The 26653-nt window shown below is 37.3% G+C and overlaps 1 protein-coding gene across 1 annotated transcript in view; it reads left to right on the top strand.

Moving 5' to 3' along the window:
- The window catches only part of SPATA16 (spermatogenesis associated 16), a 203725-nt gene that overhangs the window by 73527 nt on the left and 103545 nt on the right, over positions 1-26653 (top strand).

Raw genomic sequence — 26653 nt, 5'->3', positions numbered from 1 at the left:
AAAATTCAAAATTTCCAGCCATGAGCTCACTGATAATGATGGTAAAACTTTCGTGGAACACTAGAAATGAACTTGACCTTTTGCTCTCAAGTACATTCCTGATCCTGTTTGTAATGGCACAATTCTGAGTCCCCCTTTCTTGACTTCTGGAAATGAAATCCAACCACATAAAAAGGACCCCAGGAGCCCATTTCTAGAGGAGATGACATCAGTTACAACTACAAGGGTTGTTAGAGGTGCCCTGAAGTATTGTCTCTTGAATCCAAATATGTTTCATAAAAACTTAGTGTAATAACCCTGGCTGCGTGGCTCAGTGGATTGAGCATCGGCCTGCGAGCCAAGTGTCACTGGTTCGGTTCCCAGTCAGGGCACATTACTAGGTTGCACGTCAGGTCCCCAGTTAGGGGCACGAGTGAGAGGCAACCACACAGTAAAAAAAAACTTAGTGTAATAGCTCTTAATATTCACATCCCTGTAACCTAGACATATGGCAAAAAAAATGCAAGAATTATGCTACAGCCTCAATGCTATATTCAGTTTCTTCTCCCCTGTGACAACAAAGGCTTTTTTTCTTCCTGGGTCAAGTTCATCATATCAGACTGCCCCTCTTTTTTTATGAATTCTCTCAAACAATTTTTCTTACCTCCCAATGTATAGGTACATGCTGTTTGTTATTGACCCACACTATCCACCACCCAGAAATTTAGCAAGTGTGGATGGTCTCTACCCTTACTCCAAACACAACTCCTAGGGGAAAATTTATACTAATATAAACGGGGAAGAGAAGCCTATGTTGCATGGCTACTGTCTCTAGAACATTTGTAAATAACACTTTTTTTTTAATTTTTTATTTTTGGTTTTTCAATTACAGTTGTCCCATTTTTCCCCCATTTCTCTCCCCCACCCAGCCCACCCCTTCTCCCGTAATCATATCCCTCCCCGTTGTCTGTGTCCATGAGTCATTTATACACGTTCTTTGACTAAACCCTTCCCTTACTTATCCCCCTTCTCTCCCTCCGCAAATAACACTTTCTTAAAAAATGAAGCTTAAGGAATGTAAGTAGATAATAAAATGGTCCATAAAACCAATAGCATGAGGCTGACATGAATTCCATTTGGGTAAGATTGTCATAGTAGTTACCTGAATTCAAATAAATAATTGCTATGAAAGACAAAATTAATTCCAACTAGCGTCACTTAGCAGTCAGACAATCAACATGACACAATATTTGTTTACCTGTGTATTAATGTCCACTTTTAAAAATTAATAGGCCTGGCCAGTGTGGCTCAGTTGGTTGGGCATCATCATGTAAACCAAAATGTCGTGGGTTCAATTCCTGGTCAGGGTACATGCCTGGGTTGTGGGTTTGGCCCCTAGTCAGGTGTACAAGAGGCAACCGATCATATTTCTCTCTCACAATGATACTTCTCTGCTACTCTTTCTCCCTCCCTTCCCTTCTCTCTAGAATCAATGAGAGAAGAAACTTTAATTAAAATAGGTCTTTATCAATTATTTATCAGTTTTTTTAAATTTTACAGCTCTCTGTGAAACAGACTTTCTTAATGTTTCTTTATAATCTAATCAAATAATCAATAGGAGAAGGCTAGATGCAACTTCAGAATTAGACTGCAACTAGTAAAAAGCTGCTAGTGGTATGCTGGGATCAGCTGGTACAGACTCTAGGAAGCTTTAGCAGAAATTAAGAATCCTGGCAGAATGTACACTATGGAAATTGGTGATCACTATAAATCCAGGCTTTTTTGGTTTGGAGTAGAGCCAGGTTACCAGCATACCATTAATCATAACTTAATTGAATCAAGCCTCAAGGAGTTAAAGTGGTGACAAGAAAATTTTATGGGTCCTAAAACAAATACACAAGAACTTGAAAATTAAGACTTTCTTAGTCTTTACCATGTAAAATTGTCACTGAATGTTCATTGTCCTTGACATGTATATCCCTGCAGTGAAATAAGTATATCTGTTTAAGACCATTTGGTGACTGACCTGACAATACTCCTTGAGAAAGTTCATGATAATTAATTATTGGTTATGCTGGTGTAGACTTTCCAACAGAGGAGCAGGTACAATTACTTTCAAATATACATGTTTTTTCGTTTGTTTTTTATCTTGGTTTCCTTGGTTTTCTCAATATGCAGTATTATAGTCCCTGATACACAGTATTGATTGTCTTTTTTCCCCTAAGGAAAAGAATGCTATGAACTGTGAACACAGATATGTTAGCGTTTCTTAGCTATCAGAGTTATAATGTAAAACAATAAATATAAGTCAATATATAAAGCATTCCTATTTATCATTAATTTCTTAGGAGATATGAATAGTTTCATTTAGGTCGCCTACAAGCACATCATATTAAAACTTAGGGGAAAAGCCAACACATTATTATTATTTCCTCTAAGATACCACGTAGACATGTTTCTGAGATGGAGAAGCATGTACCAAATACAAAAATATTCCATTTTTATCTGACTTAGGACATCTTAAAGCCATGAATCCCAATGAAGTGGATCATGTCCTACCTGACCCACATTAGTGTTTTTATAGCCAGTGTCTGGAAATTGGGCTAAGATTTCCTGAGTCTAACAACCTCTACCCAGGAAGGAATTCCTAGTGAAGCCAGTAAAAAATTCCCAGTACAGCCTCATGAAAGCCCAGATTCTCAACCAGAGCGGCTAGAGGAAATAATACTCCCTGTGGTTGAAGGCAAGGTATCAATCAGTTTTACAAAAATGGTAAGGTTCTTTTATGTAATTGGTAACTATCTTTTCAGTAGCACCCTGCTAGATAAAAGCAAGAATATAGAGATGGTAGAAAACAGAACAAAATAGGGATAGTTTATTTTGGTTTCAATTCTTCAAGGATGCTAGTCATCCTTGAGGAGACAATTGGCGCTGGTTAAAGTGATAAAGATCAGATTTTCAGAAAACAAGTGTAAATTAAGATTGCTATAACCGACCAAGACACAAGAAACCTCTGAGGCCTTATCTGAAATAGCAAGTAGCCCAGTTCTTTAACATCTCTGTTTCTATGACATTATTATCTGTCTTTCAAGAGAGAATACAGTGGCAGGTAGACTCAAAACAAGCGATTCTGAAGAGGTGATAGTAGTGTTGGGATTTTACTTAACTTAGTTCTGATTCAAATGGAAGTGTAAAATCCATTCACTTACCATGCAAGTTGCTAAAAATTCATCACGGATTTTTTGGGTTAAAATGAGTTTTCATTTATGCCTGCAATCAAAATACATGAAGACTGTAGCCTAATTTTTATTCTTACACTGTCCATCTGCCTGAAAAGCTTTCTTTCTCTTTCTTGGAGACAACTAGCCATTGCCAGAAGAGCTTCAGTATGGCCTGGCATTAGTCAGTCATATACAACGAATGGCTAAATGTCGGAAGATGACATGATCATTCTATCATTAAGTGACCTTCCCTTTTCCTGGATATGAAAAACCTGTATGTACCTTAAGCATAGTAAAAGTGTTGCTTCTTGGTGTATGATTTCTAAAACAGACATTAATAAATACAGAATTAATCATTTCACATGACTTAGAGTAAGTATCTGATTTTAAGACTACAGCTCACCCAATTTTTATGTGTGTAAGGTGCAGTATTTGTGATTTCAAGGGAGAAAAGGTTATAAAATATACTAAAGCCAAAAATAAAATAAAATAAAATATTCAATAAAATAAACTATACTAAAGCCATATCGTATGTCCTAAAGATTTAAAACAGAAGACTGATAAATGTCTACTCTTATAATCTTACTTATCAAAATACTAATCTTAAGGTTATAATAATATTAAGTGGCTTAAGAGTAATTATGTTGCCTTAAGAAAAGTTAAACCATTTGGACATGATCCAAATTATATGTAAATTGTTGCAAAGATACATAATCTTTCATAAATATAGAAAAAAAATTTAACTCAGGTTCTTGAAAAGAACATCCAAAAATTTGTTAGAAAGAAACAAACATTAATCGACTTTGTAAATACCTCCATCTTGCTGATGTTTTACATGGACAAATATTTTTGCATTTTTGTTACCTATAAACATTTCTAAAACAGTTTACAAATGCACTATTCTTGGACTTCGTGTACTTTCTGCAATGATTAGTCTAGAAAACGTATGGCATAGTAAAGAAAAATTGTTGCTGTTTTTTTGCTATAGAACCAACCTTGCATCTTACCAAATATATATATAGTGTGGAACCACACATAAAAGAGAACACAGAAAGGTCCTAGGATGTCGCTCAAGTTTTAAGTGTGAAGAAGTACAGATCTGTCCTCCTACCCTTCTTCCGTTCAATCAGATGTTCATCTGATTCCACATTTTCTGCAATAATGAAATGTAAAAAACAAATTAATACAGAGAGGCTAAAGTTTAACTATGAGTGTTTTGTGCTGTTTTCTAATATCTGAGTGTAGCTAAGGGAATTAGCGTCTAGTCTGCAGATGCCATAATTGTGATAATTGAATTGAAAACTCCATGTTTTTAATCTGTAAACTGGAGATAATAACAGCACCTATGTCACAGAGGTTATTATGAGGACAAATGAGTCCATTTATATAGTGCATTTAGCACAGTATTTGGCACATCATAAACTTTGAATTTTAAAAAATGAGCTATTATTGTTTTTGTTGTTAACATTTAGAGCTCTTTGAAGATAGATGAAGCTACCTTAAAAAAGCAATGAATTTCTCAAAATTGAAACCAGAATATGTTGAGCATTGAATTAGCTGAGGTATTGCACTGTAAGAGTCAAGACTGCACCATAAGACTTTAGGTCCTGTCTTACTTTGAAAGTCAACGTGTCTGTGGTTTTGGAAAACCAAGTAATATATGGGTTGAGGGGCAAGATTTTGGTTGGTTTGGGAACTAAAGGGGCAAGATTATGACTATTTAAAAAACTTTGTGTGTGACTATATCACAAATTTTAGCATTGTTTCATTCTGCATGATATTCCAATCATTCCTGAAGGGAGTCAGGTTGTGGAGTCCCCTGGGGTGGGCTGGTGGAGCTTCAAATAACAGAAAAAGACAACTGTTCAGGTAACCTGGCCTTGACTCAAATTCTCTTTTTTCCTTTCCTTCATTTTTATCAAAAATAACAATACCCTGACTAAAGATTAGACTAGAAATTCTAACAGCTTACTGACACAAACTCTGAAATTCTTCACCATTTAAAAAAAAATACTGGCATTGATTCAACACTATTCTATACACATAAATTAATACTGATGTCACTAATTGTGAAAACTGATTTTAAGTCAAAAATTTTGTTTCTGCATCTGTCTGCTAAGAAGAAATCATCTATACTAGAGAATTATGGTCAAGCCAGAAAGGCCTGTGTTCTACTCCCACTATTACAAATGACTAACTCTGTGTGACCTTGGGCAAGTGAATTCAGTAAGCTCTTCCAGTTTCAATTTCCTCAACCATAAAATGGAGATAATACTACTACTTTACAAAGTAAGCGTAAAGATTAAATGAAATAATGAATAAAAACACTACTTTCTGTGCCTGGCATGCAGTAAGCCCTCAATTAATTATTACTGCCATTGCTGTTACTACTAGCTTTGAAGAACTGTGTTTAAACCCCTAATATATTAATTCTGAATTAATTATGTTGAGTGAATATTTGATATCAACATTATCATTTTCCTGGACTACCATCATGACTTATCTCAATTTCAACAGCCATTATCTACAACCCTCTTTTCTTTATAATGGATGTTTTTTTGTGCATTGTCATTGTTTCTCACAACTCTAAGAGATGTAACTTGCATAGAAGTTACAGTCTGCATATTGTAGGTGAAGGAACTTAAGCTAGAGTTTGAGTGACTTGTCAAAGATCACACCACTGATAAGTAGAAAATCTGGAATTTGAATTTAACTTTGTCATTGAGACCCTGACTCATGCACAAAAGAATACACTTGATTGTCAGACTTCATATTTGTTATTTGTGTAGGTTTGAAATTGTATTGCCTAGTTGTTGTTTACATTTTCATTTTTTATTACTAATGAGGCTGTGCATCTTTAATATATTATTCCCCAAACATGTTTTCTCTTATATAAAACATTTATTTATGTATTTATCTTTGGCTAATTTTTTATTGGATTGTTTGCCCTGTTATCACTGAATCATAGGATTCTTTATATATCTGACTACTAATAATTTTTTGGTATTATATGTTGAAAGTAACTTATTCCAATTTATGACTTATGTAATCATACTCTCCATGGCATCTTTTGATAAAAAATAAACCTAAAGATTTAGTTTTAGTTTAATTAAATATAGTCAACTTCCTTTATACTTTTCACTATGTGAGTTTTAAGAAATTCTCTCCTCTCCCAGGGTCATCAAGAGAGCCTTCTATGTTAATATTAAAGCTTAAAATTGTTTCCTTGTATGTGTGTTTAGGGTGGAGGAAAAGATTTTTCTTTTATTTTTGAATTACAGTTGACATTTAATATTATTTTATAATAGTTTTCAGTGTACAGCATAGTGGTTAGACTATTTAATTTACAAAGGAATTCACCTCAATAATCAAGTACCTACCTGTCACCATACACAGTTGTTATATTATTATTGACTATATACTCTATGCTGTAATTTACATTCCATGAACTGTTTTGTACCAACTTGTATTTCTTAATCCCTTTACCTTTTCCACCCAGCCCCACAATCCCTCTTTCACTTGACAACCATCAGTTTGTTCTCTTTATCTATGAATCAGTTTCTTTTTTGTTTGTTCATTTATGCATTTCTTTCTTTAGATATAGGTGAAATCATATGGTATTTGCCTTTCTCTATCTGACTTATTTTACTTACCATAATATCTTTACATCTATGCATGTTGTTGCAGATGGTAAGATTTCATTTTTCAGTGGCCAAGAGATATTTTATTATTTATATATACCACATCTTCTTTGGCTTTCTTTGGATAAATATCCAAAAGTAAAATTGCTAGGTCATAAAATAGCTGTATTTTTAATTTTTTGAGGAGCATCCATAGCCATACTGTTTTCCATAGTGGCTGCACCAATTTGCAATCCTACCAACAGTGGATGAGAGTTCCCTTTTCTCCACATTCTCACCAACACGTGGTTTGTTGACTTATTGAAGATAGCAATTCTGACAGGTATGAGGTAATATCTCATTGTGGTTTTAACTTACGTTTCTCTGATGATTAGTGATGCTGAGCATTTTTTCATGTCTGTTGGCCATTTCTACATCCTCTCTGGAGAAGTGTTTCTTCAGGTCCTCTGTCCCATTTTTTAATTGGATTGTTTGGTTTTCTGGTGCTAAATAATCCTAAAATTTATATGGAACCACAGAAGAACTTGAATAGCCACAGCAATCTTGAGAAAGAAAAACAAAGTTAGATGTATCATGCTACCTGATATCAAAATATATTATGAGGATATAGTAACAAAGCAGCATGTTACTGACATAAAAACAGACCTATAGATCAATGAATTAGAATACAGAGTCCAGAAATAAACCCACACCTATATGGTCAATTAATATATAACAAAGGAGGCAAGAATATAAATGGTACAGGGAAAACTGGACAGATACATGCAAAAAAATAAAGCTAGACCACCTTTGTACATTATATACAAGAATAAACTCAAAATGAACTAAAGACAAATGTAAGTCCCCAAACCATAAAACTCGTAGAAGAAAACATAGGCAGTAACTCTGTAACATCACTCTTAGTAATATTTTTCTGATATATGTCATAGGGCAAGGGAAACAAAAGAAAAATAAACAGATGGGAGTACATCAAACTAAAAAGATTCCACACAGAAAAGGAAATCATCAACAAAACAAAAATACAACCTACTGCATTGGAGAATATATTCACCAATGATCAATACATCTGATAAGGTTAATGTCCAAAATTTATAAAATTGCTTTTGACTTTAAAGTTTTGACCCAGTAGTAATTGATTATTAAATAAGGTATGAGGGTAGGAACCTCTTGTCATATTGTTCCTCCAATGGATGGCCAATTATCATGACATCACCTTATTAAATTATTTTGCTATTGGTCTCCAATGTTGGCTCTGTCTACAGCAGTTTTCCACATATGAATATGTTGATTTATGGTCTCTATTCTATTCTTATATCTATTTGTCTGTCACATTGCCAAAATCACACTATTCTACAGGACGATTTTATAATATGTCTTGATATAAGGCAAAGCAAACCTCCCTAACTAATTCTTTTTCAGGAATGTCAGGTTTATTCTTGGCCTTTAAAAAAAATTTTTTTTTAATATTTTTATTAATTTTTGAGATAAAGGAAGGGAGTGAGAGAAAGAGAGAGACACACACATCAATGTGAGAGAGAAACATCAACTGGTTGTCTCTCATACACACCCTGACTGGGAATCAAACCCCCAAACTTTTGGTGAATGGGGCAATGCTCCAACCAACTGAGCCACACTGGCCAGGGCTTACTCTTGGCCTCTTGCTCTTCCACATAAAATGTAGCAATTGTGAATCTGAATTCCAAAGCAAGATAGTGAAAGTTCTGGTTAAAATTCCCAAGGAAAACTTCTTTACTTTTTGTTGTGCTCTACAAGGGCCTGAAGCCAAGACTGCCAAGCAGTCACACTGTTTTTCTCTGTAACAGTCCCTCTTGGTTCTTTCATTGAACGTGTTATTTCTTAAGGTAACTTTTATGTATATGTTCTTCTAGTCAGTCTTCACTCTGCTCAGACCAGATGCCTTGTCTCCTTTTCCTCATGCATTTTTCCTATTAAAAGAGAGTTACTAAACCAATAAATATTAATAGATACCCTTAGGGAAATTAAAAGAAAGCAATAACAGTTGCACTAGTTTCTTACCCAATCCTCTTTACTTAAAGGACACTGTCTATGCATTTTTTTTTTTGTGTGTGTGTGTGTGCAATATTTTTTTTTTATTTTGGTTTTTCAATTACAGTTGTCCCCTTTTCCCCTAATTTCTCTCCCCCACCTAACCCACCCCCTCTCCCGCAATCATATCCCTCCCCGTTGTCCATGTCCATGAGTCTTTTATACAGGTTCTTTGACTAAACCCTTCCCTTACTTATCCCCCTTCTCTCCCTCTCCCCTCCCCCCATTTACTGCTATTCTGCTCTTTGTTCTATTTAGTTCCTTTGTTTGTGTTGTTCTTTAGTTTCCTGTATTAGGTGATATCATATGGTATTTTTCTTTTTTTGCCTGGCTTATTTCACTAAGCATAATTCTCTCTAGTTCTATCCATGTTGTTGCAAATGGCAGGAGTTCCTTCTTTCTTTCTGCTGCATAGTATTCCATTGTGTAAATGTACCACAGTTTTTTGATCCACTCATCTACAGATGGGCACTTAGGTTGTTTCCAGCACTTAGCTATTGTAAACAGTGCTGCAATGAACATAGGAGTGCATAAGTTTTTTTGAACTGGTGTTTCAAGATTCTTCGGGTATAATCCTAGTAGTGGAGTCGCTGGTTCAAAAGGCAGTTCCATTTTTAATCTTTTGAGGTAATTCCATACTGTTCTCCATAGTGGCTGCACCAGTCTGCATTCCCACCAACAGTGCAGTAGGGTTCCCATTTCTCCACATCCTCGCCAGCACTTGTTGCTTGTTGATTTGTTGATGATGGCCATTCTGACAGGTGTAAGGTGGTATCTCATTGTGGTTTTTATTTGCATCTCCCTGATGGCTAATGATATTGAGCATTTTTTCATGTGTCTATGGACCTTCTGTATGTCCTCTTCGGAGAAGTGTTTGTTCAGGTCCCTTGCCCATTTTTTAATTGGGTTGTTTGTTTTCTTGATGTTTAGTCGTATCAGCTCTTTATATATTTTGGAAATCAGTCCCCTGTCTGTGATGTCATTGGCAAATATGTTTTCCCATATGGTTGGTTTCCTTTTCATCTTGCTGATGTTTTCTTTTGCTGAGCAGAAACTCTTCAGTTTGATGTAATCCCATTTATTTATTTTTTCCTTTATTTCTCTTGCTTTAGGAGATGTATCCGTGAAGAGATTGTTACGTGAGATATCTGATATTTTCTTGCCTATGTTTTCCTCTAGGACTTTTATGGTGTCACGGCTTACATTTAAGTCTTTAATCCATCTTGAGTTTATTCTTGTGTGTGGTGTAAGTTGGTGGTCTAGTTTCATTTTTTTGCAGGTCCCTATCCAGTTCTCCCAGCACCATTTGTTAAAGAGGCTCTTCTCACTCCATTTTATGTTCCTTCCTCCTTTATCAAAGATTAGTTGACCATAGAGGCCTGGGTTTATTTCTGGACTCTCTATTCTGTTCCACTGATCTATATGTCTGTTCTTATGCCAGTACCATACTGTTTTGATTACAGTGGCTTTGTAGTATTGTTTGATATCTGGTGTTGTGATTCCTCCTGCTGTGTTCTTCTGTCTCAAGATTGCTTTTGCCATTCGGGGTCTTTTTTGGTTCCATATGAATTTATGGAGTATTTGTTCTAGGTCTGTGAAATATGTCATTGGTATTTTAATAGGGATTGCATTGAATCTGTAAATTGCTTTGGGTAGTATGGCCATTTTGATGATGTTGATTCTTCCCATCCAAGAACATGGTATTTGCTTCCATTTATTTGTTTCTTCCTTAATTTCTTTCTTCAATGTTATGTAATTTTCAGAATACAGGTCTTTTATCTCTTTGGTTAAGTTTACTCCTAGGTACTTTATTTTTCTTGTTGCTATAGTAAATGGTATTTTCTTTTTTGTCTCTGTCTCTGCTATTTTATTGTTGGTGTATAGAAATGCCTTAGATTTCTGTATATTTATTTTGTACCCTGCGATTTTGCCAAATTCACTTATTATATCGAGTAGTCTTTTAGTGGAGTTTATAGGATTTTCTAGGTATACTATCATGTCATCTGCATATAATGAAAGTTTTACTTCCTCTTTCCCAATTTGAATGCCTTTTATTTCTTTTTCTTGTCTGATTGCTGTGGCTAGGACTTCCAACACTATGTTGAAAAGGAGTGGAGAGAGTGGACAACCTTGTCTAGTTCCTGAGTTCAGGGGGAATGCTTTCAGTTTTTGTCCATTGAGTATGATGTTGGCCTCAGGCTTCTCATATATAGCCTTAATTATGTTAAGATATGCTCCCTTTATTCCCATTTTGTTGAGTGTTTTCATCATAAATGGGTGTTGTACTTTATCAAATGCTTTTTCTGCATCTATTGAAATGATCATGTGATTTTTGTCTTTCATTCTGTTTAGGTGATGTATTATATTTATTGATTTGCGAATATTAAACCATCCTTGCATCCCTGGAATGAAGCCCACTTGATCATGATGTATGATCTTTTTGATGTATTGCTGGATCCTGTTTGCCAATATTTTATTGAGGATTTTAGCATCGATGTTCATCAGTGATATTGGCCTGTAGTTTTCTTTCTTTGTTGTGTCTTGACCTGGTTTGGGGATTAGAATAATACTGGCTTCATAGAAAGAGTTTGGGATTTTCCCGTCTTCTTGGATTTTTTGGAACAGTTTGAGGAGGATAGGAGTTAGTTCTTCCCTGAATGTTTTGTAGAATTCGCCTGTGAAGCCATCCGGTCCAGGGCTTTTGTGTGCCGGGAGATTTTGGATTACTGCTTCAATTTCCTTCTTTGTTATTGGTCTGTTGAGACTTTCCACTTCTTCTTGATTCAGTTTTGGAAGGTTGTATGTTTCTAGAAATTTGTCCATTTCTTCTAGATTGTCAAATTTCTTGTCATACAGTTGTCTGAAGTAATTTCTAACTATCATTTGTATTTCTGAGGTATCAGTCGTGATTTCTCCTCTTTCATTTCTGATTTTGTTTATTTGTGTCTTCTCTTTTTTTCTTGATTAGACTGGTTAGAAGCTTGTCGATTTTGCTGATTTTTTCGAAGAACCAGCTCCTACTTTTGTTGATCTTTTGGATTGTTTGTTTAGTCTCTATGTCATTTAGTTCTGCTCTGATCTTGATGATTTCATTCCTTCTTCTTGCCCTAGGCTTTGTTTGTTGTTGTTGTTCTAGTTCTTGTAGCATTGTGGTTAGGTTTTTTATTTGAGATTCTTCTATCCTTTTCAGATATGCCTGTATTGCTATAAACTTCCCTCTCAGGACTGCTTTTGCTGTGTCCCACAGGTTTTGGGTTGTTGTGTGCTCATTATCATTAGTTTCTAGAAATTTCTTGATTTCTTCTTTGATGTCATTGTTAACCCATTAATTATTTAATAGCATGTTATTCAATCTCCATGAGTGTGGGTGTCTTTGATTTTTTTTCTGAGGTTGATTTCTAGTTTCAAGGCATTGTGATCTGAAAAGATGCTTGATATGATTTCAATTTTCTTGAATTTGTTGAGGTTTGTTTTGTGACCTATCATGTGGTCTATCTTTGAAAATGTCCCATGTGCACTTGAAAAGAATGTATATTTTGCTTCTTTGGGGTGAAAAGTTCTATATATGTCAGTTAGATCCATGTGGTTTAGTGTGTTGTTCAATGCCTGTATATCCTTGGTGTTTCTTTGCTTTGATGATCTGTCTATTGTTGATAATGGAGTGTTGAAGTCCCCTACTATGAGTGTGTTGTTGTTGATATCCTTTCTGTGGTCTTCTAGTATTTGCTTTATGTATTTGGGTGCTCCTATGTTGGGTGCATATATGTTTATCAAAGTCATATCTTCTTTTTTTTTTTTTTTTTTTTAAGATTTAATGTGTTTTATTGATTAAAATATTACATTTGTGCCACTTTCCCTTCCCTCTGCTCCCCTCCACCCGGTGGCCCCCTCCCTCCAGTTGTCCCCCCCTTTTAGATTATGTCCATTAGTTGTGCATACAGTTCCTCCCAACCTCTCTCCGTCTATTCCATTCCCTCCTACCATGATCTCCAATTCCTATATCATCTCCCTCCCTCTCCCCACTCCCCCTCCCTGTTGACCTCCCCCCACTATATTTCCCTTACCCACAGTTCCTTTTCCACTCTCGTTGCCTGTTTCGTTTGCCTTTGTTTCATCTCCCTAGCTTCTGTTTTTTAAACCAGTCCCTTTAACTTCTCATATAACAGTGGTTTGGATCTAATGAACTCTTTCAGTTTTATTTTGTCCTGGAAACACTTTCTCTGTCCTTCTATTCTGAATGACAATTTCGCTGGATAGAGTATTCGTGGTTGTAGGTTTTGGATTTTCATTACTTTGAATATTTCTTGCCAGTCCCTTCTTGTCTGTAGGGTTTCCCTTGAGAAGTCAGCTGATAGTCTAATTGGGACCCCTTTGTACATAATTCTTTTCTTCTCTCTTGCTGCTTTTAAGATTCTCTCTTTATCTTTAATTTTTGACATTTTGATTATAATGTGTCTTGGAGTGGTTCTCCCTGGGTCCAGTCTCTTGGGAACTCTCCTTGTTTCTTGGACCTGCAAGTCTATTCCCTTCCCCAAGTCTGGGAAGTTCTCCTTTATTATATTTTCACTCAATTTTTCAAGTTCTAGTTCATCTTCCTCATTCTCTGGCAAACCAATGATTCTTATGTTGGGCCTTTTATAGCTGTCCCAGAGGTTTCTGATCCTCTCATTGTTGCTTGCCATTTCCTCTCGCTGCATTGGTTGACTGCTAGTTTCTTCTCCATATTCCAGTTTGTTGAAATGGACTCTGGATTCCTCACCATCTGTCTCATATGTGGTTTTGTTCCTTTCGTTATGAAAGTTTTTCGCTTCTTTCATATCTTTTTCCTGCTCTTTTGTGAATTCTGTAAGCCACCTGATAACAATGGCCCAGAACTGAGCCTCTGATAGGTTTCTTATCTGTTCATCTGTCAGGTTCTCTATCTGCTGTCTGGTGAGTTGTGTTACCGGTATTTCTAAAGTTGCCTGCCTCATTTTGACAGATGCGTTTTGTTTTCCTGGGCTGGCTGTCGGGAGCAGGGGCAGTGCCTGCGTACGCGTCACAAATCAGCGACCGGCAGGCGCGCGACCTATTTCGTAGCCCTGTGGTGCTTTCTGTGGGGGCGGGGGTCCAAGATGGATTCACACAGTTATTCAGCTAGGAGACCGGGATCCGTCCTCCCGCCCCCCTGGGCCTCACTGTTCAAGGCGATGCTGCGGCTGCTCCCCAGCGCCGGAGTCGCGCAGGCCAGGGGCTTGATTGGAGTCGTGCACTGCCAGGGGCTTGAATGCCTCCAGGATTTTTCGCCGCCCCGCCCCGCCGCTCCGCAAGCAGCTTTGCCTTCTTTAACTCTTACCTGCCCAAATGGCACCGCTGGTTTATAACTTCATATGTTGGGCTTCCGTGTAGCTTTATTTTCTGGAATTTCTAGTTATCCTTTGTTTTGAAGTAGTTGTATTCCACTATAGTTGTAGAGGGAGACCTAGCGTGTCCGTCTAAGCCTCCATCTTGGCCGGAAGTCAAAAGTGTCAAAGTCATATCTTCTTGATAGATTGTTCCTTTAAGTATTATGAAATGTCCTTCTTTGTCTCTTTTTATTGTCCTTGCTTTGAAATCCATTTTGTCTGATATGAGAACTGCTACCCCGGCTTTTTTTTCCGGTCCGTTTGCTTGGAATATTTTTTTATATCCCTTTACTTTCAGTCTGTGTAAATCTTTTGTTTTCAGGTGTGTTTCTTGTAGACAGCAAATATGTGGATCCTGTTTTCTTATCCATTCCATTACCCTATGTCTTTTAATTGGAGCATTTAATCCATTTACATTTAAGGTTATTATTGACGTGTATTTATTCATTTCCCTTTGTACCTCTGTTCCTCTCCTCTCTTGTTTTTTCCTTCTTTTTTCTTAGAACACTCCCTTTAGCATCTCTTGCAATGCTGGTTTGGTGGAGATGTATTCTTTCAGTCTTCCTTTGTCTGAGAAACTCCTTATTTCACCTTCTATTTTGAATGAGAGTCTTGCTGGGTAGAGTATTCTTGGTTGTAGGCCTTTGCTTTTCATTGCTTGAAATATTTTTGACCATTCCCTTCTGGCTTGTAATGTTTCTGTTGAGAAATCAGTTGATAGCCTTATCAGAGCTCCCTTGTATGTTATTTGCTGCTTTTCTCTTGCTGCTTTTAGGATTCTCTCTTTGTCTTGGAATGTTGCCATTTTAACTATGATGTGCCTTGGAGTGGGTTTTTGGGGGTTCCTCTTGATTGGAACTCTCATTGCTTCTTGGACTTGCATAGCTTTTTCTCTCATCAGATTCGGAAAATTTTCTGTCACTATTTCTCCTATCAGATTTTCAATTCCATGTTCCTTTTCTTCTTCTTCTCGTAATCCGATGATCCTTAAATTATTTTTCCTAATGCTATCCTGTAATTCCCTTACATCTTGTTCATATTTTTTCAATCGTTTTTCATTTTGCTGTATTGTCTGGGAGTTTTTCTCTACATTATCTTCTAACTCACTAATCCGATCCTCTGCTTCATTTAGTCTGCTTTTGACTGATTCTACTGTGTTTTTCAGTTCAGAGATTGTATTCTTAAGTTCTTCCTGGTTCTTGTTAACAATTTCTATGTCTTTTTTTATGCTGGTGTAGTTCTCTGCAAGTTCCCTGTAATTTTCTTGGAGCTGTTGGTAACTTCCTTGAAGGTTGTCATAGTTGATTTTAAGGATGTCGAGTATATTGAGCTTCTTTACCACCATTGTTTTGAATTCCATGTCTGACATTTGGGCTATGTCTATTTCATCTATCTCTCTTTCTGAGGATTCCTCTTTTCTTTTCATTGAGGGGTTATTTTTACGTCTTACCATGTTGGATTCTTTTTGTTTTTATTTATTTATTTTTTTGAGGGGGTAGTCTGCTTTGACTTCCCTCCTTTGTGGTGTAATATTCTTTATCGAAGGTCTGGGAGTTTCAGTGGTGCAGTCTCTTTGATATCCTGAGCCTGATGTTCTTGAGTTACCCTTTATGTCGTTTGTTTATGCTGTTTGGTTATATTTCAGATGTTCTTTTATAGGATCTTCCTTCTGGCTAGTTGGTTGAGAATCACTCTATCCGCTTTATCTTGAGTTCTTTTGTGGATATGCTGTTAAAGACATAAACACACAGCCCAGGCAGGAGACCCACACCCTCAAAAAGTATCCCCCACTCTATCCTGCTATCGTTAGCCAACTAGCCCGTATTAATATAAATGTAAAGAGATTTGAGCTTTTATACTATAAGAAGAATAGATAAGAGTTGTTTTGGGGGAGGAAAAATATAATTTTTGATAGAGGGGGTGATAGATTAGTAATATTTGAGACTGTGCAAGCCAGTTAGTAATATTTACATTGTATGTTAATAAAAATAGAAGAAAAGGATAGAAAAATACATAATATAGTAAGAAAGTGGGATTGTATTGTATTTGGGTTTATATAGTAATTATATTATATTATTTAGAGTGATAGGGGGGTTAAGCTAGACACACAAACGAATAAACAACGATTAAAGAGAAAGGATGAGAAGGAGAGGTTATATGCAACACGTTAGAGATAAAGTTTGTTGTTATTGGAAGAGGTGAAGGAAAAACACCCCCCCAAAAAATCCCCAAGAAAATAGAAGAAAAGAAGAAAGAGAGAAAGAGAAGAAAATAAAAAATTTACCACAACCCCCCCCAAAAACCCCAAAAGGTAAGAAAGAAAGGAACAAAGAAAGATAGAAAAGAAAGAATAAAGAAGAAAGAAAGAAAAAAGAGAGAAAAAAAATATTGAAAAAAAAAATATATATATATACCCCCCAAAAACCCCCCAAAAAAACCCCAGGAAAAGAATAAAGAAAGAAGGAAAGAAAAGAAATGATTAAGAAGAAAGAAAGAACAAGGGAGAAAAAATTTGGGAGAAAAAATTTGGAAAAAAAAATTTTTTTAAAGCGATGTTTTTACTCCGTTTTAGCCTTGGTGTGTTGCCTTCTTTTTCTGGGTCCGCAGTTGGTCTAGTGTGGCAGGTCAGAGGTTCTTGTTTTTTGCAGGACTGGTGTGCGCCCCCGGTTGCCGCTATGGTGCGCGCCCGCGGTTGCTGGCACGGCGCGCTCCCTTGCTGCCCGCTGGAGCCAGTTGAGGTGCCCTTGCGCTCGAGCCCTTGCGCGCAAACCCCTGCGCGCTCAGGCGGCCCAAGAGTTTGCCCCGCGATTGGAGCCCACTGCTGCCGGGCCGCAGTGGTTCCCCGTTTGCGCCGTGGTGTCCCTGCGCACGACCCTGCCCACGCGCTTTCCCCGGGATTGGCTCCTGCTGTCGCTGGGCTGCGGCAGTTCCCCGTTCGTGCCGAGGAATCCCTGCGCGCGTCCCTGCACTCGCGGGTGGCCCGAGAGCTTTCCCGGGATTGGCGCCCCCTGACCCCAGGCTGAGGTGATTTCGCTCTCGCGCGCCGCCCCGTGCCCTCAGTCCCGCTGAGCCGAGCACCAGGAGTTGGTCTCTCGCCTCTTAGGGCAGGGCCGGGGACACTTGTGCTCAGTGGAAGCGAGCTTCCGTGGGTCGCCTCCTCCCGCTGTTCCCGTGCTGCAGCCGCCCGCCTTCCCTCACCCGTCTGGGTGGGCACAAACAGAGCCTGCGCTAGTGGTCTGCTTTCCGGCCTGGGGCCCTGCGCCCACGGGAGCTGTCTAGGGGTGTCTGTGCACGGTTCTCTGCCTGTTCAGTGGGCCCTCCCTGTGCCCGTAGGGGCGCTGATCTTATGTCCGTTGGGGAGTGTCCGAGGGATGCCTGGACTCACGGCCCCCCGCACCAGGGCCAGTGAGTGAGAGCACTTCCCTATGCGCGCCCTGCGACCCAAGGGTAGGGTTGGGGAGTGGATGAGGCGCCTCTGCGCCTGGCCTCCTCCAGAACGGCCTACCACCCCCAAACTTTCCTCCCCTCTCCACCGTCCACTAGAGAAAAATATAAAGGAGAATTATGTTCTCACTTGCCCGGCAGCACGCTGTCTCCTGTCCTTCAGCGCCAATGCCACTTGGTCGAGTCCCATCTCTGCCAGCAGGCAGAGATCTGCTTTCTGCCTGCCTCCTCTCCTGCAGCCTGTGGTCACCAAAAATCCTTTGTGTGCTTCCCGCCACAGCTCGGGCAGCCGCCCCAGTCAGGAATCCCGTTTCGTCCCCTTTTTCTCTGCTATCCTCACTAAACAGGTTGTTCCCAGGTGGATTTTCTCTAATCCAGCAGTGCCTTGGCTCAACTCCCACCAATGTCCAGCTGCTCACTGAGATGTTCTGTCTGCAATTAGCCCAAACTGCAGACGGGTCTCCGGAGCCTAAAACCGCAACCTCTCCTCACTCCTCCGCCATCTTACCTCCCCCCTGTCTATGCATTTTTAAAGGCTTATTTGATACAAGAGTGAAACAGAGGGCACTCTCATTGACCAAAGCTAAAATAATTTGAGTAACAAAGCAAATATTGATAGTATCAAATTATAACCCATAGAATTAAGTGGATATCTGTGTGTATGAGTCTATATGAATATAAACATAATTGAATAAAAAAATATATGAGGAACAAATGCAGAATACATGAGAGAAAATCAATATGAGCACACACTACAGTAATCATTATTGCAGGCAAGATCCACTAGTGGACTTCCTGTTTCCAGTCTGGCATGTAAGAAGTATAGAAGTCACAACTCCTTTGTAACAAATAAATAGCTGAACAAATTGAAAAATCAACAACTATCCTTAGGTGCATAAGAAAAGTAAGGTCACAGGGTAAAGCAGCTGTCCCTAAATTGGAGAGACAGACAAACAGATATGGAGAATCACAACTTACTGGGAGACAAATCTCTGAGCAGAAACTATCTCCCCAGGAACCAGGGGTTGGGTAGGAAAATCTGAGCTGTATTTGACCAATTGCTGGCAGTTCAATGTGAGCAACTCTGAGAGCTAAAAATTCAACCCTGTCATAAAGAGACCTCTACACTTTGTGAATTTTACTTCTAGGAGTTCTACCAGTTTCTTATGGTGAATATGGGAGAAAAATCCCCAAGCTTCCATCAGGAGGAAGGAAAAAAGGAAGCACTTTGAAATATGCCAGAGCATTCTATTCTTCTTGAGGTTTCCTGCTCTCAAGAGAAACTGTTTCACCAGAGCCTAACATACATGGACCAAAAAAAATGCCCAGTTCCAGCTCATTCTAGCCTTCCATGTGGGATAAGGGAAAACTCCAAGCCAGTCCCCTTAAGCCATTCTGTCATATTCAAGGCAAGAGGAAAAATAAACTGAGAAGCACTGGTGAAGTTCACAGTTTGGGGCACAGGCTCGACTGACCTACATCATAGGTTGAGATCTAATCATGGGACTTTAGAATGCTTTCTCTCCTCCCACACCTTACCACTACATTACTAAAGGCCTATTTACTGCAGTTCCTTTTACCTCTGACATCGTGATCATCTTTCAATAAAAGAATTATAAAGTATAGTAAAAGTTGAAGGAAGGAAGGAAGAAAGAAAAAAAAGAAAAGAAAGAGAGAGAGAAAGGGAGAAAGAAAGAAAGAAAGAAAGGAAGGAAGGAAGGAAGGAAGGAAGGAAGGAAGGAAGGAAGGAAGGAAGGAAGGAAGGAAGGAAGGAAGAAAGAGAAAGAGAAAGAAAGAAAAGAAAAAAGAAAGGGAAAGGAAAGGAAAAGAAAGGAAAGGAAAGGAAAAACAGTTTGAAGAGACTAAACAAGCATCAGAACCAGAATTATATGTGGTAGGAATGTTGGAAGTATCAGAACAGGAATTTTTTAAACTATAATTAGTGTACTAAGTGCTTTAATATAAAAAGTCAATATGCAAGAACAGATGATAATGTAAGCAAAGAGGTGGACATTCTAAGAAAGGATCAAAAAATACTAGAGATTAAAAACTCCCTAACAGAAATGAAACATACCTTTGATGAACATAGATGAATAATAAATGTCTGAGCTTGAGGATATGACAGTAAAAACTTCCAAAACTGAAAAGCAAAGAGAAGACTAGGAAAAAAGCAGACTAAATTACTTAAGAACTGTAGGAAAACCAGAAAAGTTATAACACATATCACATGTAATGAAAATACCAGAAGGAGAAGAAAAGGAGACAGGAAAATAAAAGAATAAAGTTCATAACAATGTCTTTCTTCAGACGCAAGGGAAGTAAAACTAAAAAACAATAACAGAAAAATAGGTGGAAAATCCCAAAATATCGGATATTAAAAAACACTCTCCTAAATAACATGAGTCAAATAAGAAACCTCAAGATAAATTTTAAAATATTTTAACTAAAAGGAAATGAAAATACAACTAATCAATATTTGTGAGATGCTGCAAAAGCAGAACTAAGAGAAAAATTTATAGTGATACATGCATACATAAGAAAAGAAAAATCTAAAATCAATCTAAGATTCTATTTTAGGAAATTAGAAAGATAAGAGCTAATAAATTCCAATTAAATAGAAGAAAAGATATAATAAGAAATAGTCAAAATCAATAAAATTGAAAACAAAAGATTAATAAATAAAATCAACAAAACCAAAAACTGATTCATTGAAAAAGCAATTAAATTAGATAAGTTTCTAGCTGGGCTAAGAAAAGAAGAGAAAGAACACAAATTACTATTATCAGGAATGAAGAGAGAACATCACTACAGATCCCATGGTTATTAAAAGAATATTAGGCCACTTCCAGTCAAGATGGAGGCATGGGAAACTACAGCTTGCATCCTCACACAAACACATCAAAATTACAACCAAACTATAGAACAACCAGCACTCAGAACTGTTAAAAATTTAACTAAATGAAAGTCTGATAACTATGAAATAAAAGAAGCCACATACATACAGACTCATAAGAGGGGCAGAGGCATTGAACAGGCTGGTCCCTCACCCATGTGTGGTGGATAAAAATCCAGGAGGGATATCTCAGGAGCAAGGAGTCCCAGCCCCACACTAGGACCTCCAGCCACGGGTTCCAGTGCCAGGAAGAAAAGTCCCCACAACTTCTTCCTGCAAAAACCAGTAGGGATTGAGTTGGTAGATGAAATTTGTGGAATCCCAAGCAGTTCCTCTTTAATAACCCACACACAGACTTACTCAGACTCACTTTCTCTGAGCTACAGCACCAGGGTAGTAGCTTGAAAGGCACCAGTGACATACAGGGAGAAACTGAAATGTCTGGATCAAGGCAAGTGCTGGGGTACAGCTTTTTCCCAGGCAGAAAGATAGGCAGAGGCTATTGTCCCTTTTCTGAATGCTCCCCACAAAGAACCACAGGGCCAGCAAGCAGGTGCTATACCTGAGACTCCATTAACCTAGCTAATGCTGTTTACCTTGCCCTAGAGATCCCCTGAGACTCCATCCCACCCAACTTATAGGCTAAGCTGTGACTTTTTCATATGAATGACTGATCTTGGCTCATGCTTCACAAGTTCCTAAATACTCTCAAGCAAACAACAACCAGCTTCAGTGAGCCTCCAGCTCCTGTACTTCTTGCTAAGTGACCCCAGCCCAGCACTAGCAGCAGCTAGCCTGAATTCACAGCTTGGCTTTCCTTGGGAATCTCCAAGTCCAGCACAAGTAGCAGCCATCTCATATTGTTATATAGCTTATACAGGATGGCCTCGGGCAGAATGCAGGTGGGTGCTGACCTTTGCCTGTACCACCTGGGAAACTCCAGAGCCTTCTCACCCAGTGGACAGCTACAGACCACATCAGAGCACCACCACCCTGCCCCTGCACAGCTGATCCTCCACAGAAGACAAAGGTTGGTGGCCAGTGCTCACAGCCAGTCCTTGCAGCTGACTGGCCTGAGTAAATCCCTCCTCTTGACCTGCCAACAGCAGTCAAGGCTCAACTACAAGAGAGGGGTACACAGCCCACATGAAGGACATACCTTGAGTACCCAGATTTGGTGATAGGGAAGACTTTTCCACTGGACCCTACAGGACACCTACTGCATTAGGCCATGGTCCCAAGACAGAGAGTCATAGCAGCACTACCTAATACATAGAAACAAATACAGGGAGGCATCCAAAATGAGAAGAAAAAGAACATGGCCCAAATGAAAGAACACATCAAAACTCCAGAAAAAGAGCTAAACAAAATGGAGATAAACAAACTATCAGATGCAGAGATCAAAACACTGGTTACGAAGATGCTCAAGGAACTTAGTGGGGGCCTCAACAGCATAAAACAGCCCTAGTCAGAAATGAAAGATACACTAATTGAAATAAAGTACAATTTATAGAGAAACAATAGTTGAGTGGATAAAGCTGAGAATCAAATCAATGATTTGGAACATAAGGAAGGAAGAAATGACCAATTAGAACAAGAAGAAGAAAAATATCAAAAAATAAAAAAAGAATAGTGTAAACAGCCACTGGGACAACTTCAAGTGTTCCAATATTCACATGATAGAGGTGCCAAAAGGAGAAAAAAAAGAGAAAAAATTGGAAATCTACTTGAAAAAATATTGAAAGAAAACTTCTCTAATTTGGTGAAGGAAATAGACATGCAAATCCAAGAAGCAGAGTCTCCTACAAGATTGATGCAAAGAGGCCCACTCCGAGACACATCATAAATAAAATGCCAAAGGTTAAAGATAAAGGGAGAATCTTAAAAGCAGCAAGAGAAGAGAAGTTAGTTACGTACAAGGGAGTTTCCATAAGATTGTCAGGTGATTTCTCAAAGAAACTTTGCAGGCTAAAAGTGATTGGAAAGAAATATTCAAAGTCATGAAAATCAGGGACCTACAGCCAAGATTGCTCTACCAAGCAAAGCTATTATTTGGGATCAAAAGAGCAGATAAAGAGCTTCCCACACAAGAAAAAACTAAAGAAGTTCATGATTGCCAAACCATTATTATATGAAATGTTAAATGGACTTATTTAAGAAAAGGAGATCAAAACTATGAACAACAAAATAGCAATAAATACATGTCAACAATTGAATCTAAGAAACAAAATAAGCAAACAAGAAAAACAGAGACAGAATCATGGATACAGAGAGTGTTTTGGTGGTTATCAGATGGGAGGGCAGTGTGGGGCAATGAGTGAAGAGGTTAGGAGATTAAGTACAAATAGGTAGTTACAGAATAGCTAGAGGGAATGTAAAATACAGTATAGGAAATGAATAGCCAAAAAATGTATACACATGACCCATGAACATGAACAATGGCGTGGGGATTGCCTGAGGGAGAATGGGGTGCTGGGTGGAGGGGGGAAAGGAGCAAATATTGGGACAACTGCAATAGCATAATCAATAAAACATAATTTAAAGTAGAATATTAAAGGAATACTATGAACATCTCTCTGACCACAAAATTGGTAACTAGATAAAATGGACCAATTACCTGAAAGATACAATCTTCCAGAACTCATACAAGAAAAAATAAACAGTAAAATAGGCCTATATTTATTAAATAAGTTAAATCAATATTTAATAACCTTCTAAGACAGAAAGTACTAGGGCCAGATGGATTCACTGGTGAATTCTATCAAACATTGAAGGAATAAATTTTGCCAATTTTCTACAATCTCATTTAGAATATAGAATCAAAGAGAATATTTTCTAACTCATTTTATGAAGCCAGCATCACACTAATCCTAAAATGATACAAAGATATAATAAGACTAGAAAACTACAGACCAATATCTCTCATGAACATAGATGCAAAATACAATGGAGTAAAGAGAGTCTGTTTTACAGTGAGGTTGGAACAACTTAAAAATACACATAAAATGAAAGTATCTAGATGCAGACCTTACAGATTAACTCAAAGTGAATCATAGACCTAAATGTAAGCCATTAAGCTATAGAATTTTTACAATATAAGAGAAAATCTAGGTAATTTTGGGACATGACAATTCCTCTTTAGATATAACATAAATGATACAACATGAAAGAAAGGATTGATAACTAGACTTCATTAAAATTAAAAACTGCTCTGTGAAAAACATTTTCAAGAGAAGGAGAAGACAAACCAAGGCAAGAAGAAAATATTTTTGATAGACATATCTGATAAAGGATTATTATCCAAATAATATTCAACAAATTCTTGAACCTTAATAAGATAATGAACAACCTGATTTTTTAAATGAGCAAAAGACCTAAAGAAATATCCCACAAAGAAGATACAGATGGCAAGCAAGTATATGAAAAAATGTTCAACATTATTAGGAAACTACAATTACAATAATAAATATATACCACTAAACACCTATTAAAATAGCCAAAACCCCAAAAGACTAACAATACCAAAGATTCAGAGGATATGGAGCAACAGAAATTCTCATCCATTGCTGATTAGAATGCAAACAAGTACAACCCCTTAAGAAGACAATTTGGCAGTTTCTTACAAAAATTAATATATGCTTACCATGTAATACAGTAATCACAGAGCTTGGTATTATTTACCCAAATAAATTTAAAATTTATGTTCACACAAAAACTTACACATGAATGTTTATAGCAGCTTTATTCAAAATTGCCAAAAATTCATAGCAACCAAGATGTTCTTCAGTAGGTGAATGGATAAATCAGCAATGCTACATCCAGACAATGGAATATTATGCAGCTCCAAAAAATGGGCTATCAAACCATGAAAAGAACTTAAATGCATATTACTCTGTGAAAGGAGCCAACCTGAAAAGGCTACATACTGTATGACTCCAACTATAATATATGGCACTGTGGAAAAGGTAAAACCATGGGGATAATAAAATATATATATATATATATATATATATATATATATATATATATATATATATATATATATAGCGGTTGCCAGGTGAATAGACAGAGCACCAGGATTTTTAGGGCAGTGAAACTATTCTCTATGATGCTGCAATAGTGAGTACATGGCATTATACATTTGTCAAAATCTATAGAATGTACAGCACTAGAAGTAACCCTAATGTAAACTATGGACGGAATAGTAATGGTATGCCATTAATTTATTGATTATAACAAATGTACCATGTGGGTGGGATCTTGATAGTGAGGGTGGAGTATGTGTGATTATACAAGGACAGAGAATGATATGGGAAATCTCCCTACTTTCTACTCAGTTTTTTGTTTTGTTTTGTTTTATAATTTATTTGTTTGTTTATTTATTTTTAGAGAGAAGGGAAAGGAGATAGAGAGGGAGAGGAACATCACTGTGTGGTTGCCTCTCACTTGTGCCCCCAACTGGGGATCTGGAGTGCAACCTATTCATGTGCCCTGACTGGGAATCGAACAAGCGACACTTGGCTCGCAGGCCGACACTCAATCCACTGAGCCACAGCAGCCAGGGCTTTCTACTCAGTTTTGATGTGAACCTAAAACTATTCTTAAAAATAAAGTTTTATTAACTTAAAAAAAAGCTTTTCCATTTTAAAAATAAATTTTAAAAACAATCCACTAATGAATACTAAAATCAGTAGGCAAAACTTTGAGGAGAAATATGATACAAGCATAACCTCACAATATCTCTCTCAAATATTTATCAATTAGAAAGGGAAACCTAGTAACTTTATGATGAAGATACAACAAGTATCACCTTAATCAAGCGATCCAGATTCATATCACTAGTAATAAAACAATGACATTATGTACCCCTGATAGTATGCAATGAGGATACAACATTGCTTCTATACCTAAAATGAATAGATTCAATATAATCATGAGAAAACATCAAGCAAACTATAAATCTGGGAGACATTCTACATAATAACTCATCAGTACTCATTAACAGTGTCCAAGCCATGACAGGTAAGGAAAGAATTAGAAAACATCAAAAATTGGAGGATACTAAGAAGACACGACTAAATGTCTTTTGTGGGATCCTTGACTGGCTCCCAAAACAGAAAATGGGCCTTACGGAAAAAACTGGTAAACATTTTAAAAATCTGTACCCTAATAAAATGAAATGTACTAGAAGGCAAAAGAGACTAAACATGTGTGTTATGTGATCAGCTTTCGTTTCTGTCCATTTTCTACTTTAAAAGTTTCCCTTGCAGCATGTTACAGTGTAGAAAAAAATAATAAAATATAAATCTATAGTCTACTTAATAGTAATGTACCAATATTAATTTCCTGGTTTTATTCATTGTAGTGTCATTATATTGTACTATGGTTGTCAAAATTAGAGAAAGCTAGGGGAAGATGGGTATAAGAGTATGCATGAATGATATGTACTATTTTTGCAACTTTTCTGTAAATTTAAAATTGTTTCAAAATAATTTTTAATAAAACACCTGTTTGTTATGTTGTTTTAAGTTCATCTTGTTTAAGAGTATCAGCTGTTCTGGATATGGTTTCTCTGATCATCTTATCCACCATATTCCCAAATTTAAAAGCCAAGATTTAACATTTTGAAGACATTTTTATCATCTTTCTCTCCCAGCCTATTTTGGGATATCCTTTGCCTGCTATAATTTAAGAACATGTTCTTTTTCTACATATTATATCTCCTACAGATCCATCTTAATTTTAGCTTCTGAGGCTTATTCTGTTATTCTTTTATACTCTTCTTTAGTTACCTCAACCATAAAATCTGGTGCTAACTCCATTAGAATTGGAGCTAGATGATCAAGACTGGTAATCCAGTTTTATCACTTACAATTGTGTTAGCCTTTAGCATCTATGAAATGGGAATAATAATGATGGTAGTGCCTAGTCTCATCTTTTTGGAAGTTGTTAGGAGAATCAACTCTCTCCTTTCCCCTTAATTCCTGAAAACATACTATCAGATTTTTTTCAATACAGTTAATT

Source organism: Furipterus horrens, unplaced genomic scaffold, assembly GCF_987537825.1.
Source record: "Furipterus horrens unplaced genomic scaffold, mFurHor1.1.pri manual_scaffold_1, whole genome shotgun sequence".
Lineage (NCBI taxonomy): Eukaryota > Metazoa > Chordata > Mammalia > Chiroptera > Furipteridae > Furipterus > Furipterus horrens.
Note: the sequence above shows the minus strand (reverse complement) of the source record. Positions and strands in the feature narration are given on the sequence as shown.